A 16,962-nucleotide genomic window follows, 5' to 3' on the forward strand; every position below is an offset into this window, starting at 1 on the left:
TGTATTATGATTTATTTGAGCATTGTAAAGCACTGTGAACCTCAAACCTCTGTTCTGAAAAATATTATCATTATTTTCTTCATACGGCCATTATGTTTTGCCTGCATATCCCCCTCGCCCCACCCCCACCCCCAAAAAATAAAATAAAAACAAATAAATAAACAAATAAATAAGTTCCATTTTGTTCACATGTGAGGATCTAGTTAATCTCTGTGAAATGTGGAAGATACAATAACTAACACAATACCGTACAAGAGGTTGTATGTAGTAAAAGTCATATTTATGAAATATCAGCATTGAAATTGCAACTAATTATGTGCATGAAGGACCGTATAACAGGCAAAGCAAAACCAAGGTTCTAAAAGGTTGCATGAACATCAACCACAGAAACAGTGCTGCAGCACCGTACACTGAACTGAGATGTGGAATAAAATAAAGAATAGAACAGGCTGCAGGAAGTGAGCGGTATTTTAACTTCCTGCACTGTCTGTGGTCAGGGTGGCACTTATCTGAAATTAGGCATCTTTACCCACAGCCGCGCCCGCTACACCTCTGCACAAAAGAGCCAAGCAGGGGTACCTCACAGTACCCGCTTTGAGGCACCAGAGTTGTGATACTTATACAAAGATAAGTACACCTGTCCGCTCCTTTTATCTTCTGCGAAAGTAAGTGCAATCTTTATGTTGATCAGGGGGTTATAGGCTAAGCTGCAGCAGCGTTTTGTTGATGTTTCGATTTCATGTCAAAAATCCGGTGCATGAAACATGAACACGACTGAGCTACGAACGGCAATGGTAAAGCATGCTGTTTGTGGCAGTAAAATTAACCTAGGAGGGATAGATGGATTCAATACATTTAATATTAATATCTGTAGATGGGGCTATTATAAAAATAGATGAGTCATTTCAGATCAAATTCCTGGAAGATCTTTTGCTAAACTGAATTAAATAATCTGGTTTAGGTAATGGATTTTGTATAGGGCTCCTGAATGTATGAGTGTTTACCTGTGCCTGATGCCTATCACACCTTTTACAGTCACTTTTATATTAACCTCTACTGTACATGCATTGGAATAGGGGTGGGACGGTGGTGCAGTGGGTAGCACTGTTGCCTCACAGCAAGAAGGCACTGGGTTCGAATCTCGGCTTGGGGCCTTTCTGTCTGGAATTTGCATGTACCTCTGGGTACTCCGGTTGCCTCCCACGATCCAAAAACATGCAAATAGGCCAATTGGAGACTCTAAATTGCCCATAGGTATGGATGTGTGAGTGAATGGTGTGTGCCCTGCGATAGATTGGCAGCATGTCCAGAGTGTATTCCTGCCTCTCGCCCAATGCATGCTTGGATAGGCTCCAGCACCACCTCCTGCTCAGGATAAGCGGGTATAGATAATGGATGGATTGATGGATGTATTGGAATAGCCAAAGCCTCAGATCTTAGCAACAGTTTGTGTTGTAATCTGGAATCATTTTTGTAAACATAGTAGTTATGTTTATTTTATAAGTGTAATTTGCAAAAATGAACATAATTATTGACACCAGAATTTCAATACAGTGGGGGCAAAGAAATGAGAATTACCCAGTCTTTTTGAAAAGGCACTACTGGTCCAGTCCAGACACAAAGCAAACGACTGTTTATTTTCTTCAGACAATTTTATCTGATAAAATCTAAAACATGTATCACCTTCAGGAAGTGAGTCAGATCTCTAACACATTCTACTTTTATATTTAGTGTGAAGCATTGTATTTACGATCATATTCAGCCACACTGCTCTGTCTGCAAGGCTGTTTAATACTAATGGCACATTAGCAAACAACTGAGGCCAGATCAGAATTCTCTCCTGGTAAGTGTATTATCATATTATTTAATTCAGTCAAAACTACGTCATGATATTTTGTGGTGCAAGAAGATTAAACTTGAATCAAATATAAAATAAAATGCATTTTCTGACTAGAAATGATTGCTGCTTTTTCCATACAAATATCATTCATCAAGTAAAAGGTTGTTTGCGTCTCTGCTTTCTGGGATCTTTGTGAGATCTTAATGAAACCCAAATCATTTTTAGGCATTAGCAGCACATTAACTCACTGTGTGTGCTTGTGTAGTAATTGATATTCTGGTATTTCTGCTAATTAATAGAATACTCTGACAATCGTTGTTTGTGCTGTTCATTTTCACAGTGTAAATAATAATCAAGACCTGTATATGTGTATTTGGATAAATATTTTCAATCTGATGCAGCCATGCTCTTCAATACCTTGTTGGTAATCGTCCTCTCCGTGTCAGGTAAAATGTTTGTGTCTTTTTTCCAAAAGTTGTTCTGATGTTTCAGTCTACATATAAAGTATTTATCAGCATGTTTTCCTATTTATTAGTCTCCCTTCATTAACTCAATCAGAAGCAACAAAAGTGAATGCATTTAAATTGCATTAAAGAATATATGTAATTTATATAATATAATGTTCTACAGTACATTCGTTTAGAGTAGTGCAACATCGCTCATCTGAAGAGTCGGGAAAAAAGAGAGATCCTTTTAGATGAAGTTTCTCTTCACACTGAGCTTTGAAACTGAGACAGAGGCATGATATAAATATCTGTGGCTGTACTAAATGATCGGAGCTGTTGATTGTGCATGTTGCATTCTTAGAATGACACAGACACAAGTATTCCGGTGCCACGTTTTAATGAAAGCAGTTTGTTTTCACTGCAAGCAAAACATAACAGTTTTCAGCCGACGGTATACGAAGACACTCACTCATAACTAGCTTTGTTTGCTACTGCATTCTAGCAAAGCTAGCTACTAAGCAAGACTTCCTGTACCTGCGAATCTCACATTGATCGGCGGCTACTGCCATCTACTGACATCAGTTAGTATTGAAATACAAGTACAATTATTGATGTTCCATAGTTTTGGAGAAATTAGGTGCAGTTGTTTTAAAGTTTTTTTTAATTGAATCTCTTATCTGTCATGTTGCCAACACATCTGTGTTTTAAAGGATTTCTGAGCAGTGTATTTGTGTGTGTGCGTGCGTGAATTTGTGTGTGTGTGCGCGCGTGTGTGTGTGCATTTGCGTATGTGTGCGCATGTGTGTATGTATGTATGTGTATGTATACATGTGTTCGTGTGTATGTGTGCGCGTGTGTGTGTGTGTGTGTGTGTATGTGCCTGTATGTGTGTCTGCATGTGTGTGTGTGTGTGGGTGTGTTTGTATTTTTCAGGTGCTCTGAGCGAGGAGGGATGGGGAGTGACTTACACCCCTGAGAGGATCTGTGCCTTAAAGGAGTCTTCAATAGACATGCGCTGCACTTACTCATATCCCACATCTCACAGAGTGCAGAAAACATTCTGGTTTATTCACTGGAACAAGCCACAGGAGCCTGAGGACCTGTCCCAGGACCCAGAGTACTCTCACCGTGTGGAGTACCTGGGGAATCAGAGCAGTGACTGCACTTTTAGAATAAACCAACTGAGAGTAACTGATTCAAAAACATACCGATTCAGGTTCCTGACTGACCATAATCAATATACTGGAGAACCTGGTGTCGCTTTGGAAGTCACTGGTAATTATTTTATGCTATGAACTCAGAGGATTCTCTACCCACAAGTATGACTGGAAGCTTTATTACAGGTTTAATTTGCTATTTGCAGATCTACAGGTGAAGGTGAATCCTGACACAGTGACAGAGGGACAGAGTGTGAGACTGAACTGTAGCACCACCTGCACTCTGACTGGCAGCCCAGCCTTCATCTGGTACAGGGACAGATCTCCTCTGCCCTTCACTAATCAGAGTCACCGGTTCACAGCCAGCAGTGAAGATGCAGGCAGATACTCCTGTGCTGTAACAGGCTATGAGCTTCATTCCCCTGCTGTGACTCTTAATGTGAGATGTGAGTACCAGAGGCCAAAATTCTTCAAATCTCACAGTTTTGAAAGAATTGAAATATCATTTTCAGCTAAATTGTACAGATTATACTATGCTGAATGTAAATGTTCTGTCATTATAGCATTGCATGAAACGTGAATACCTGAAAACATGCCATAATGCAATGATGGGAAAACACTATTATTATTATTATTATTATTATTATTAATAATAATAACATTTATATAGCACTTTTCCAGATGCTCAAAGTGCATTACAGTGAAGGGGAACTCACCTCACCCACCACCAATGTGTAGCACCCACCTGGGTGATGCACGGCAGCCATTTTGCACCAGAACGCTCACCCCACATTAGCGAAGGTGGAGAGGGAGAGAACATTTATTTAACCAATTAAATCTGGGGATGATTTTTAGTGGCAAGTTTGCGAAAGCCAGATCGGGGATTTGACCAGGACACCGGGGAACCCCCTACTGTTAGTGATAAGTGTCATGGGAACTTTAATGACCACAGAGAGTCAGGACCTCGGTTTAACGTCTCATCCGATAGACGGCATCTCCTACAGCACAGTGTCCCCGTCATTGCACTGGGGCACTGGGGTCTTATTTGTACCAGAGGGAAGATTGCCCCCTGCTGGCTCACCAACACCACTTCCAGAAGCAACTCAGAATTCCCTGGTGGTCTCCCATCCAAGTACTAACCAAGCCCACACCTGCTTAGCTTCAGCCATTTGGCAGGAGCAGAGTGCATGGAGGTATGACTGCTGGCACACTACATACAGTATGCCTGAGTCAGGTTTAAATTTCACATGAAACTACAAACCATTGTTCCCTCCTTCAGATTCTCCCAAGAGCATCTCAGTATCAGTATATCAGTATATATACATAGATGTCACCCCTCAGTGTGACATCTATAAAAAACTTCAGGACCTGATTTTTTATCTTTCAGATCCTCCTAAGAGCATCTCAGTATCAGTGAGTCCCTCTGGTGAAATAGTGGAGGGCAGTTCAGTGACTCTGACCTGCAGCAGCAATGCCAACCCACCAGTGCAGAGATACACCTGGTATAAGAATAATAGAGCTGTATCCTCAGAGACAGGAGGACCAGAGGACAGTTACACCATTAAAAACATCACACTGCAGGATGCAGGAGAATATATCTGTGAGGCAGAGAATGGGATTGGGACAAACAGATCTCCTCCTAAACGTCTTGATGTGCAGTGTGAGTATATCAGTGCGTCTCAGCTTCATACACACGGAGCAGAGAGTCAGTATCTCTTGAGTGCCTTTTGACAACTGCACAGTAGTAAGACACTGAGTAAAGCAGTCACACTGGCCAGTGGAGGAGAATGATGAGCCTGAGCACACTGACATGTCTTAAGTAAAGCATGTTGTCATTTTGAATTTGCACAGGAAAAAAAATAACACATGTAGTGGTTGAACATTAACAGAATGAAGTTATCATTATTAATGAACATACTAAAAATGATTATGTCTAAATATTGCTGTCACTTTTGAAAACGTGTCTGTCCTGTGTCATTAGCGAACTACCCTTTAAAAAGCTACAGTATATCCAGGTCATTTTATAACAAAGCACGACACACTGGGATTTTCACATTGTGAGAGTTCAGGTCAATTATGAACTTCCCTTTGAAATAAATGTCTCTGCTAGTGCTTTGAGATGAAATACAGTGAGTGAGTTATTATGGAATTTAACACATTTTTCGAATGATTTTAGATGCTCCCAAGAACACCACAGTGTGACATCTATATAAAACTGCAGGACCTGTTATTTTCTCTTTCAGATCCACCCAAAAACACCTCAGTATCAGTGAGCCCCTCTGGTGAAATAGTGGAGGGCAGTTCAGTGACTCTGACCTGCAGCAGTGATGCCAACCCACCAGTGCAGAGACACACCTGGTATAAGAATAATAGAGCTGAATCCTCATGGGGAGGATCAAAAAGGAGTTATACCATTAATAACATCAAATCCGGGGATGCAGGAGAATACTATTGTGAGGCAGAGAATGTGATTGGGACAGACAGATCTCTTCATATAAATCTCAAAGTGCTGTGTGAGTAATTCTGTACTGTCATTTAGGATGGCTTGGATGGGCAGCATCTTCAGTGAAAATAGCCTATGCATAGGCTATATTTCTGAACGTTGCAACATGTTTGTTAAGCTATAAAGAAGATGAACATACAGTTTGATGTACTGCTGGGTGATATCATTAAAACATATGATGTAAAACATTATGATGTGTTTTGTACATATGTATATATGATACAGTAACATAGTAGTGTAGTCCATGTATAGTATGTACTGTATGTTTGTAATCTAAATATTGCATATGTACAACTAGTGAAGTGCCATATTAGTGGCTCTTCATTTCTGTGCGTTAAGCCTGAAATGCTGGAAGAACTGAGGTTGTGAACCCACTGTGGGTTTCCTATAACTGAGCTGAGTAAGTGTGGCATCAATATAAAACTGCAATACCTGTTATTTTCTCTTTCAGATCCTCCTAAGGGCACCTCAGTATCAGTGCCCCCCTCTGGTGAAATAGTAGAGGGCAGTTCAGTGACTCTGACCTGCAGCAGTGATGCCAACCCACCAGTGCAACAATACACCTGGTATAAGAATAGTAGAGCTGTATCTTCAGAGACAGGAGGACCAGAGGACAGTTACACCATTGAAACCATCACACTGCAGGATGCAGGAGAATACACCTGTCAGGCAGGGAATGGGATTGGGACAAACAGATCTCCTCCTAAACGTCTTGATGTGCAGTGTGAGTATATCAGTGCATCTCAGCGTCATTCACACAGAGCAGAGAGTCAGTATCTCCTGAGTGTCTTTGGGTAACTTCACAGCAGTAAGACTGTAAGTAAAGCAGTCACACTGGCCAGTGGCGGAGAAATCAGATATAATTACATTATCATACAGTGATGAGCCTGATCATACTGACATGTCTCAAGTAAAGCATGTAGTCATTTTGAGTTTGCACAGGGAAAAAAAGGTACCACATGTAACTGTTGACCTTTAACAAAATTAAGATATCATTATTAACTAGAAAGGTTACAATTCCTGAAGAAATTGTGTGGGCTTGCTTCAAATTCCAACTGGCACTGTCCTCAAGCCTCAATGCATTTTAAATGAGGGCGCATAACTCAGAAGAAGCATGAAACCGTCCAGACCCACGGCGCACCGTAGCCTTACATATACAGCCGGGGATCAGCAAGCAGCGATTATGTCCCAGGGATTAGTCGTATCGTAAAAGTGTCATGAGTAAAACTTGGCTAACTATATAGCTAGCTAGCTATGGCATGTCCTCACCTCTGTAACGTTATTTGTTGTCCTCCATGTGTCCATACATCTGTATCGGTGGTTGTAGCTGTGTGTCATTAGCTTCTACTCATGCGTGCAGGATAGCATCCGTAGCTGTGTGTCTGTAGCTCCTACTCATGCGTGCAGGATAGCATCCGTAGCTGTGTGTCTGTAGCTCCTACTCATGCGTGCAGGATAGCATCCGTAGCTGTGTGTCATTAGCTCCTACTCATGCGTGCAGGATAGCATCCGTAGCTGTGTGTCTGTAGCTTCTACTCATGCGTGCAGGATAGCATCCGTAGCTGTGTGTCTGTAGCTCCTACTCATGCGTGCAGGATAGCATCCGTACATAGCATTACTGCCGGTTGATTTAACTAGCGTTATTAATGTGACGAGAAGCGCTTTGTCTTTTGAATCCATACCACGCAATTCTTTGCGCCCACACCCGCCAGCACCGTCGATGAGAGTGACCACCTGCGCATACTACAGCGTTTGAATAAACGTCCCGAGTGACTCTCTGTGGAGTAAACACAAAAAAGGTTAAATATTTTTTTAAAGTTTTGAATATTTCAAAAAATCTCAATACAAGCAACAACGTTTAGAACTAGCCAGTCATTTTGGTGTAAAAAGTTTGAATGTAGTGCATAAACTGTAGGAGTAGTTAGAGCTAGAAAAATTGGGCAGAAAGTGCAGATAATAAATAAATAAATATGCAAGATAGCAAGAGTGGGCTTGCCTGGAAGCAAGCCCACTAATGAACATGCTAAAAAGACATATGTATATACTAATGTCACTTCTGAAATCCTGTTTGTCCTGTGTAATTTACCAACTACCATAAAAAACTACAGTATATCCAGTTAACAAAGCAGGACACACTGAGAAATTCAAAGAATGAGATGTCAGCTCCATTATAAACTTCCCTTTGAAATAAATGTCTCTGCTAGTGCTTTGAGATGGAACACAGTGAGTGAGAAATTATATGGAATTTAACACATTTTTCTATGGATTTTAGATGCTCCCAAGAACCCCTCGGTGTGACATCTAGCTATATAAAACAGCAGGACCTGTATTTGTTTCTTTCAGATCCTCCTAAGAGCACCTCAGTATCAGTGAGCCCCTCTGGTGAAATAGTGGAGGGCAGTTCAGTGACTCTGACCTGCAGCAGTGATGCCAACCCACCAGTGCAGAGATACACCTGGTATAAGAACAATAGAGCTGTATCCTCAGAGACAGGAGGACCAGAGGACAGTTACACCATTAAAACCATCACACTGCAGGATGCAGGAGAATACTACTGTGCGGCAGGGAATGGGATTGGGACAAACAGATCTCCTCCTAAACGTCTTGATGTGCAGTGTGAGTATATCAGTGCAGCTCTGCTTCAGACACACTTTTTTATCTATGTGAATCACTGCACTGTTTTCTGTGTAATGAGGTGCTATAAGTTGCGATAAAATGATGGTGATGATGATGATTACTATTATTATTATTATTATTATTATTATTATTATTATTATTAGTATTAGTAGTAGTAGTAGTAGACGTAGTAGTAGTAGTAGTAGACGTATTTCTTGTGCTGGTTTCTTATTCTCACCCTAATCTTACTGTAGATCCAGAAGATATGATCTGTGTTCAAGCCTGATACCTGATTTTTTACTTGTGTGTATGTTGAACACATTGCTGGACAGCAGGGGGCAGCATGACATTTTTTGAACTGCTGAATGTTTTACAGATTCCACAAGTCAAGTCCAAACAAAGAAAAACATTTGCAATGTGCTATTTCAGCTTCATTATAAACTTTCCTTTGCAATAAATTGTTCTGAATCTATTTGAGACAAATCACAGCGATTGAGAAATTATATGGAATTGAACACATTTCTCTATTGATTTTAGATGCTCCCAAGAACACCTCAGTATCAGTGAGCCCCTCTGGTGAAATAGTGGAGGGCAGTTCAGTGACTCTGACCTGCAGCAGTGATGCCAACCCACCAGTGCAGAACTACACCTGGTTTAAGAAGAATGACACTGGAATCTGGCAGGCAGGATCAGGACAGAGTTTGAACTTTTCTAACTTTAGATCCTGGAACAGAGGACAGTACTACTGTGAGGCACGGAATAAACATGTAGGTCAGAATTCTACTGCTGTGTCAATCAACATAGAAGGTGAGTGACAAGTGATCTACAATAATTTATCTATTCTTTTGAACAAAGGTGACTGTTTCAGAATCTGTTATAGATTACTTGCGTGTTTGATTTTTTTAGTCATGGTATCACTGAAAATAATGTATAACTAGGACCAGCCTTCATCTAGACAAGAAAGTAAAGGTCATAATGGATAATCATATATGGATTTCATCACCTCCAAAACAATCTGCAGTACATCACACCCATTTAGATTATAGTTTATATTTTTGGGGGGAATTAGGGTATGCATGCCCATATCTGGTTCCTGAACTAGCCCACACAGCTCTCTCAGCTAACTTGTACTGGCCTACACAGATTTATCTGCAATTTCATTGATTTTCCTGGTCTGGCGTTGTCCTTCCGGTCTTCCAGTTGTATGCACTTATTTTTAGGTCACTCTGTATTACAGTCTCTGGTAAATACCTAAACATGAATTAAAATGCTATGTCTGCTTATTTGCAGTAGGGGATAGGACAGTGCTTGTGTGGACGGTTGTTGGAATCACAGTGGCTGTTGCACTCGTTGCTGCTGTTGCGTGTATGAGGTAAGCGTTAAGAGTGCAGAAACATCTGGAAATCAATCATCACTGAGAAGACATATGATTAAAAATTCACTATTAAATATCAGGGAGACATGCAGTAATTTTACCGATTCACTTTAATTCAGAGGAGCTGGTAGGGATGTTATTGTGAAATGTCATCTGGGATGGCTGATCCACAGCTCCTGAAGGTCTGTTACGTCACCCCCCCCCCCCCCCCCCCCCCCCTTTCAGCTGGAAGAAGAAAAGTTCACGGAGAGAGAGAGTAGCAGACACACTGGCACTGTAAAAAACGATTTCCCACCTGGATATTCCTGGACCTGGAAACCTGGATCATGACAACCATATCAGCCTTACGGGATAAGCAAAGGACAGTTTTCTGTACATGCTGTATTTTTTATGAAACTACAAAGTCAGTAGATCTGTGCTGAACAGAAGGCACAAAGCACAGATACACACAATGCAAGTTACTGTCAATTAGTGTGGGCTTCCTGCTAAGTTTAACTCAATTTCAGTCTTGCTCCATATTTTAATTGGTTAAAAATATTGCAGAACATTCCCCACTTAACTGCCATTACATTGTACTTGTGCTTGTGGACATTTTTTCATTTCATTTTGCAATCCACAATATGTTAAAATATAATTCTGTAATGTAAATTCTTCAAGTGATTCTGTGATATTACTTACTTACTTAGGCCTCATCACGCCAAGTGGTGCATAAGGCCTCCACAAGGCCCCTCCATCTCTTCCGGTCCTGGGCCAAATGATTCTGTGATTTATAGTCCACTAAGTCAACAGACTGTGGCCACTCAAATGTAGGGAATGTGGTTAGATGGCCAGATGAGGAGACACGGTTTGAACCAGGGTACTTTAACGGCCATTACCTTTGGAAAAGTGCCGCGGGAACTTCACCGACAGCGAATCAGGATCTTGTTTTCACATCGCACCTGAAGAGCAACATGTTCACGGTGCCCCATCACAATGATGTCGCGTCGAATTTTATTTGATCCGGACAGAAGACTGCCCCCTACTGGCCCTCCAACACCCCTTCAGCTGCAGCCAGTTTTCCTCAAAGGAGGCTGCTGCGTCTGCTGGTGTGTCATGTGCTCCTGCACTGAATATAAGTCCCCGATGGTCTAAGGAGTCTGCACGCCTTGTTTCCAAGGCCTAAATGAGCTGCTGAGTGACATCACAAAAACCAGCAGTCTGTGGTCGTACAGGGTTAGAGTTTGAGACCCCTAGCCCCCAAGACATCTTTTAAAACGTGCTTCAGGGGGATTTTTCTTTTTTGATGTGAAATTGATTAGTCTTCTGACAATACCATCAAATATTACAACATTTACAACATACGAGTTCTTCAGATATCTGTTTCTCAAAGTCTGCCTGAATGTTGCATTTTGTGAGGGTGTCACTGGGACATCCTCTCTCAATCTAAAAGCTATGCAGAGCTGAAGTAAAAACGCGAGTTTCCAGATCTCTATACAGAACTGCTGTCAGTTTCTGCTCGATTCTCCATTTTATAAAGAGCTGTTGGTGGAGGATTTTCCCCAAAGTACTGTAACCCTGCTGCAACATGCATGTTCATGTAACCCTGCTGCATGCATGCTCCTGTGACACCGTTACATGTTTATATAACTCTGTTACACACACGCTCATAACTCATGTACATGCGCATGTAGTGCATCACCTGTAAGATGTCTTGACCACCACAATTTTGAAAAAAAAAAAAAAGTATATAAGTGTAACTGGAGGCGCACTTATGTGTGACTGAGTCTCTTCCTGTGTCTCACCTCAGAGCAGAGCCTTCAAAGAGTGACAAACGCAGCCAGCGACACAAACTCTGCGCTTCAGAGAGCTGACGAGGCCTCTGTGGGATTAAAACACACAGAGGAGAGAATCTGCAGAAAATGAGAAATGGTGGAGATCAGGGTGAAAGAGCCTCTTTTTGTCTTTAACTTTACAAAACTGCTGTCTGTTTCTGCTATCTTATCCATTTTATAAAGAGCTGTTGGTGGAGGATTTTTCCCAAAGTACTGTAACCCTGCTGCAACATGCATGTTCATGTAACCCTGCTGCATGCATGCTCCTGTAACACCATTACACGTTTATATAACTCTGTTACACACACGCTCATAACTCATGTACATGCACATGTATTCTCTCACATTGAATGGGAAGATTATAATGCAGATTAATGCAGATTATAATCTCCAAACTCAAGTCACTTTTAAAGGCAAGGTCCAAAATCTTTTAAAACAGTGTTTTAGTTTCACATTTTACATTGCGTTGTTGTATTTAACCCAAATTTACTGTTTCTGTCTGTTTAGCTATTACATATATTGTTTTATTATGTGTATTGCTGTATTATGGTTTATTTGAGCATTGTGAAGCATTGTGAAGCACTGTGAACCTCGAACCTCTTCTGAAAAATATTATCATTATTATCTTTATATGGCCATCATGATTTGCCTGCATATCCCCCTCCCCCCAACCCCCCCCCCCAAAAAAAAATAAATAAATAAATAAGTCTCATTTCGTTCACATGTGAGGATCTACTTCATCTCTGTGAAATGTGAAAGATACAATAACTAACACAATACCGTACAAGAGGTTGTATGTAGTAAAAGTCATCTTTATGAAATATCAGCATTGAAATGCAACTAATTATGTACATGCAGGACCATATAACAGGCTAAGCAAAACCAAAGTTCTAAAAGGTCACATGAACATCAACCACAGAAACAGCGCTGCACCACCGGACACTGAACTGAGATGTGAAATGAAATAAAGAATAGAACAGGCTGCAGGAAGTGAGCAGCGCTTTAACTGTCTGTGGTCAGGGTAGCTCTGGTCTGACATTAGGCAGCTTCACCCACTCGGCACAAAAGAGCCAAGCAGGGGCACCTCACAGTACCTGTTTTGAGGCACCAGAGCTGTGATACTTTCATAAAGATAACTACACCTGTCCGCTTTTTACATCTTCTGCGAAAGTAAGTGCAATCTTTATGTTGATCTGGGGGTTATAGGCTAGGCTACAGCAACAAAATATTGTCATTTGCATTGGAACATAGTTCCATCTTTTTTCTGGCTTTTAAACCACTGTTAATGTATTTTACACAGCTGTGATGCTCATGTAGCTCTTTTATGTATTTATATGCATTATTGTGTACCAATATGTCAAATTACACAGTGAAGCTACATTCTTGTAAAATAATCTTTGTTGTCCATAATTTGATTTTATATTGTCATTCTGCAACCATGTTAAACTGCATGAGCTGCTACCTGTCTTGGCCAGGACACTCTTGAAAAAGAGATTTTGAATCTCAACAAGACCGTTCTGGTTAAAGTAAAATGTAATAATATTTACAAATATAAACAATTTTTCTTCAAGCTTTGCATTCATCAGAGTCACTCTGCCATGTTCAGAAATATGAACCTGTCAGCAGGGCCGTTTCAGACAGTTTGAAAACCGTTAAGATCACACCTCCTCTACCAGCGTAAGTGCACGATTTAGCCCTGTTTTATTCTTAATGGCTGTTAACACATTTTTTCATTGAGTTGTAAAATAATGTATATGATTCAATAGAGTGCCTTGATAGAAGCTGAGAGAAGACAGTGGAGAAATTTAAGTACAGTGTTGTTGTTCTCTGATCTATGGATTACAGCGAGTGCTTTATTCTGTGCTAATCTAGTGATCCTAATGGAGATCAGTCTCTCTCACTGCTGAAAGGTGGCTATGTGACCAGTGGGGAAAACATGCACAGCATTCGTTAAAACAGTGGCTTTCTTAAAATTAAAATTATGTAAAAATAAATTAATAAATAAATAAAACAATAAAAAAAGATTACTGTTTACTGACAGTAACTCTTTATTTTATTACTTTCCATGTTATCTGTTAAATGCTGAATATCAGTGATTCATTTTGTTGAATTTTGGTTATGGCTTAAAAAACAAAAGAAATAATATAAGTTTTTTTTATATATATATATATGGTCAGGCCGATGCAGCCATGCTCTAAACAACCTCAACAGTATTTTTGTATGCCCTTCTCTCTGCCTCAGGTAAACAATTTAGTAACTTCAGTTCTGCTTATTAATGCCAGTTTGCAGGGGTTACAATATCTATCAGAAGCTAAAATCTATTTAGAATTACTATGATTTGATATAACCTGTTTAACTCATTAGACTGGGAAAGCAAAAAATTAAAGATATATGTTACAGGAAATGGGAATCTAAATCTTACATACAAGATCACATACGTTGTTTAGATGCCCTACTGGCGGACATATTAAACTGTTTTAAGCTACACTTGTATGTTGTCTATTCTGTGTTTGTCGTTTGTCCGGTTATGTGCTGAGCATGCAATGACGCTTCTGCACAAATTAAGTTCTTAACGGATGAATAAAGTTATTTTGAATTTGAATTTGAATTTGGTTTAAAGATTCTAGTCTGAGCAGAATTTTATTACATTTGTTTTTACCACGCATGTGCTGTGAAATGTAGAGCATAGGGTGATGAAATGCAGTGCATAGGATTGTGAAATGTAGAGCATAGAAATGATCTGAAATTCCTGTTCATGCTCAGCTCTGAAACAGAGATGAGTAGATTTCTTTGTCTTTATGACATGTGCAGAACTGTAAATGAACTGCATTTACTGGTGTGCTCTATTCCTGAAGAAAATGATAGATTTTGCCATCGTTTAAACTTTTGTGAAACTAAATTTCATTCTTGAAATAATGGGTGTGTGTGTGTGTGTGTGTGTGTGTGCGCACGCGTGTTCTTTGTATAGACCCTCCAGATCCATGTCTGAAGATATTACAGTATCATATTGTATTATGGTATGTGCAGATTATAATCTCCATACTCAAGTCACTTTTAAAGGTAAATTCCTAGATGTTTATAAAACAGTGTTTTATTACTTAATTTACATTGACTTTTATTGAGCCCATATTTAAGTTTCTGTCTGGTTTTCGGTATTTGAAAGAATGCATATTTTATTTTATTTTTTTTACATACATTGTTCTATTTTGAGTATCAATGTATTATGGATTATTTGAGCATTGTAAAGCACTGTGAACCTAGAACCTCTGTACTGAAAAATATTATCATTATTTTCTTTATATGGCCATCGTGTTTTGCCTGCATTCCATTTAGTTCACATGTGGGGATCAAGTTCATCTCTGTGAAAGATACTATAATAATACTATTCAATAAATTGTATATAGTAAAAGTCATCCTCATTAAATATCAGCATTGAAATGCAACTAATTATGTGTATGAAGGACCGTATAACAGGCAAAGCAAAACCAATGTTCTAAAAGGTCACATGAACATCAACCACAGAAACAGCGCTGCTCCACCTCAACCAAACTGAGCTGTGGAATAAAATAAAGAATAGAACAGGCTGCAGGAAGTGAGCAGCGCTTTAACTGTCTGTGGTCAGGGTGGCTCTCGCCTGAAATTAGGCAGCTTCACCCACAGCCGCGCCCGCTACTCCTCTGCACAAAAGAGCCAAGCAGGGGCACCTCACAGTACCCGCTTTGGGGCCCCAGAGCAGTGCTCCAGGTGGGGATGGAAACTGCAACCTCAGAGCTCCCAGAGTCACACTCTGGACCCCCAAACCACCATACTGCACTGCTGCCATACACAAAGATACGAAAACTACGCCTGTCCACTCCTTTCATCTTCTGTGAAAGTACAGTGTGTGCAATCTTTATGTTAATAAGCGGGTTATAGGCTAAGCTACAGCAGCATTTTGTTGATGTTTCGGCTTCATGCCAAAAATCTGATGCATGAAACATAAACACGACTGAGCTACATATGGTAGCAATGGTAAAGCATGCTGTTTATAAATAATTTACCTAGGAAGTATAGATGGATGCAAAACATTAAATATATCTGTAGATGGGGCAATTATAAAAATAGATGAGTATTGTATGTACATTTCAGATCAATTTCCTGGAAGATCTTTTACTAAACGGAATTAAATAATCTGGTTTAGGTAATGGATTTTGTATAGGGCTCCTGAATGTATGAGTGTTTACCTGTGCCTGATGCCTATCACACCTTTTACAGTCACTTTTTTTTTAACCTCTACTGTACATGTATTGGAATAGGGGTGGCATGGTGGTGCAGTGGGTAGCACTGTCGCCTCACAGCAAGAAGGCACTGGGTTCGAATCTCGGCTTGGGGCCTTTCTGTCTGGAGTTTGCATGTACCTCCGGGTACTCCGGTTGCCTCCCACGGTCCAAAAACATGCAAATAGGCCAATTGGAGACTCTAAATTACCCATAGGTATGAATGTGTGAGTGAATGGTGTGTGTTCCCTTCGATAGATTGGCAGCCTGTCTAGAGTGTATTCCTGCCTCTCGCCCAAAGCATGCTTGGATAGGCTCCAGCACCAGCTCCAGCTCAGGATAAGCGGGTATAGATAATGGATGGTTTGATGGATGTATTGGAATAGGCAAAGCCTCAGATCTTAGCAACAGTTTGTGTTTTGTAAACATAGTAGTTATGTTTATTTTATAAGCGTAATATGTAAAAATGAACATAATTATTGACATGTGAATTTCAATAATACAGTGGGGGCAAAGAAATGAGAATTAGCCAGTCTTTTTGAACAGGCACTACTGGTCCAGTCCCGACACAAAGCAAACGACTCTGTCTATTTTATTCAAACGTTTGTATCCGATACAATTTAAAATGAGTATGACCTTCAGGAAGTGAGTCAGATCTGTAACACATTCTACTTTTATATTTAGTGTGAAGCACTTCATTTCCGATCATATTCAGCCACACTGCTCTGTCTGTAAGGCTGTTTAATACTAATGGCACATTAACAAAGCACTGAGGCCAGATCATAACTCTCTCCTGTTAAGTGTATTATCATATTTCATTTAGTCAAAACTACGTCACAAAATTTTGTGGTGCAAGAAGATTAAACTGTAATCAAATATAAAATAAAATGCATTTTCGTACTATAAATGATTGCTGCCCCTTCTATACAAATATCATTCATCAAGTAAAAGGCTGTTT

At 40.0% G+C, this 16,962-nt stretch overlaps 2 protein-coding genes across 2 annotated transcripts in view; both read left to right on the top strand.

Annotated features, from left to right (window-relative positions):
• Nucleotides 1-16,962, top strand: part of LOC118232142 (basement membrane-specific heparan sulfate proteoglycan core protein-like) — a 1,449,502-nt gene that overhangs the window by 714,146 nt on the left and 718,394 nt on the right. The window lies entirely within an intron of this gene.
• Nucleotides 1-16,962, top strand: part of LOC118232246 (B-cell receptor CD22-like) — a 282,573-nt gene that overhangs the window by 118,625 nt on the left and 146,986 nt on the right. The window lies entirely within an intron of this gene.

Source organism: Anguilla anguilla, chromosome 1 (genome assembly GCF_013347855.1).
Source record: "Anguilla anguilla isolate fAngAng1 chromosome 1, fAngAng1.pri, whole genome shotgun sequence".
Classification (NCBI taxonomy): domain Eukaryota; kingdom Metazoa; phylum Chordata; class Actinopteri; order Anguilliformes; family Anguillidae; genus Anguilla; species Anguilla anguilla.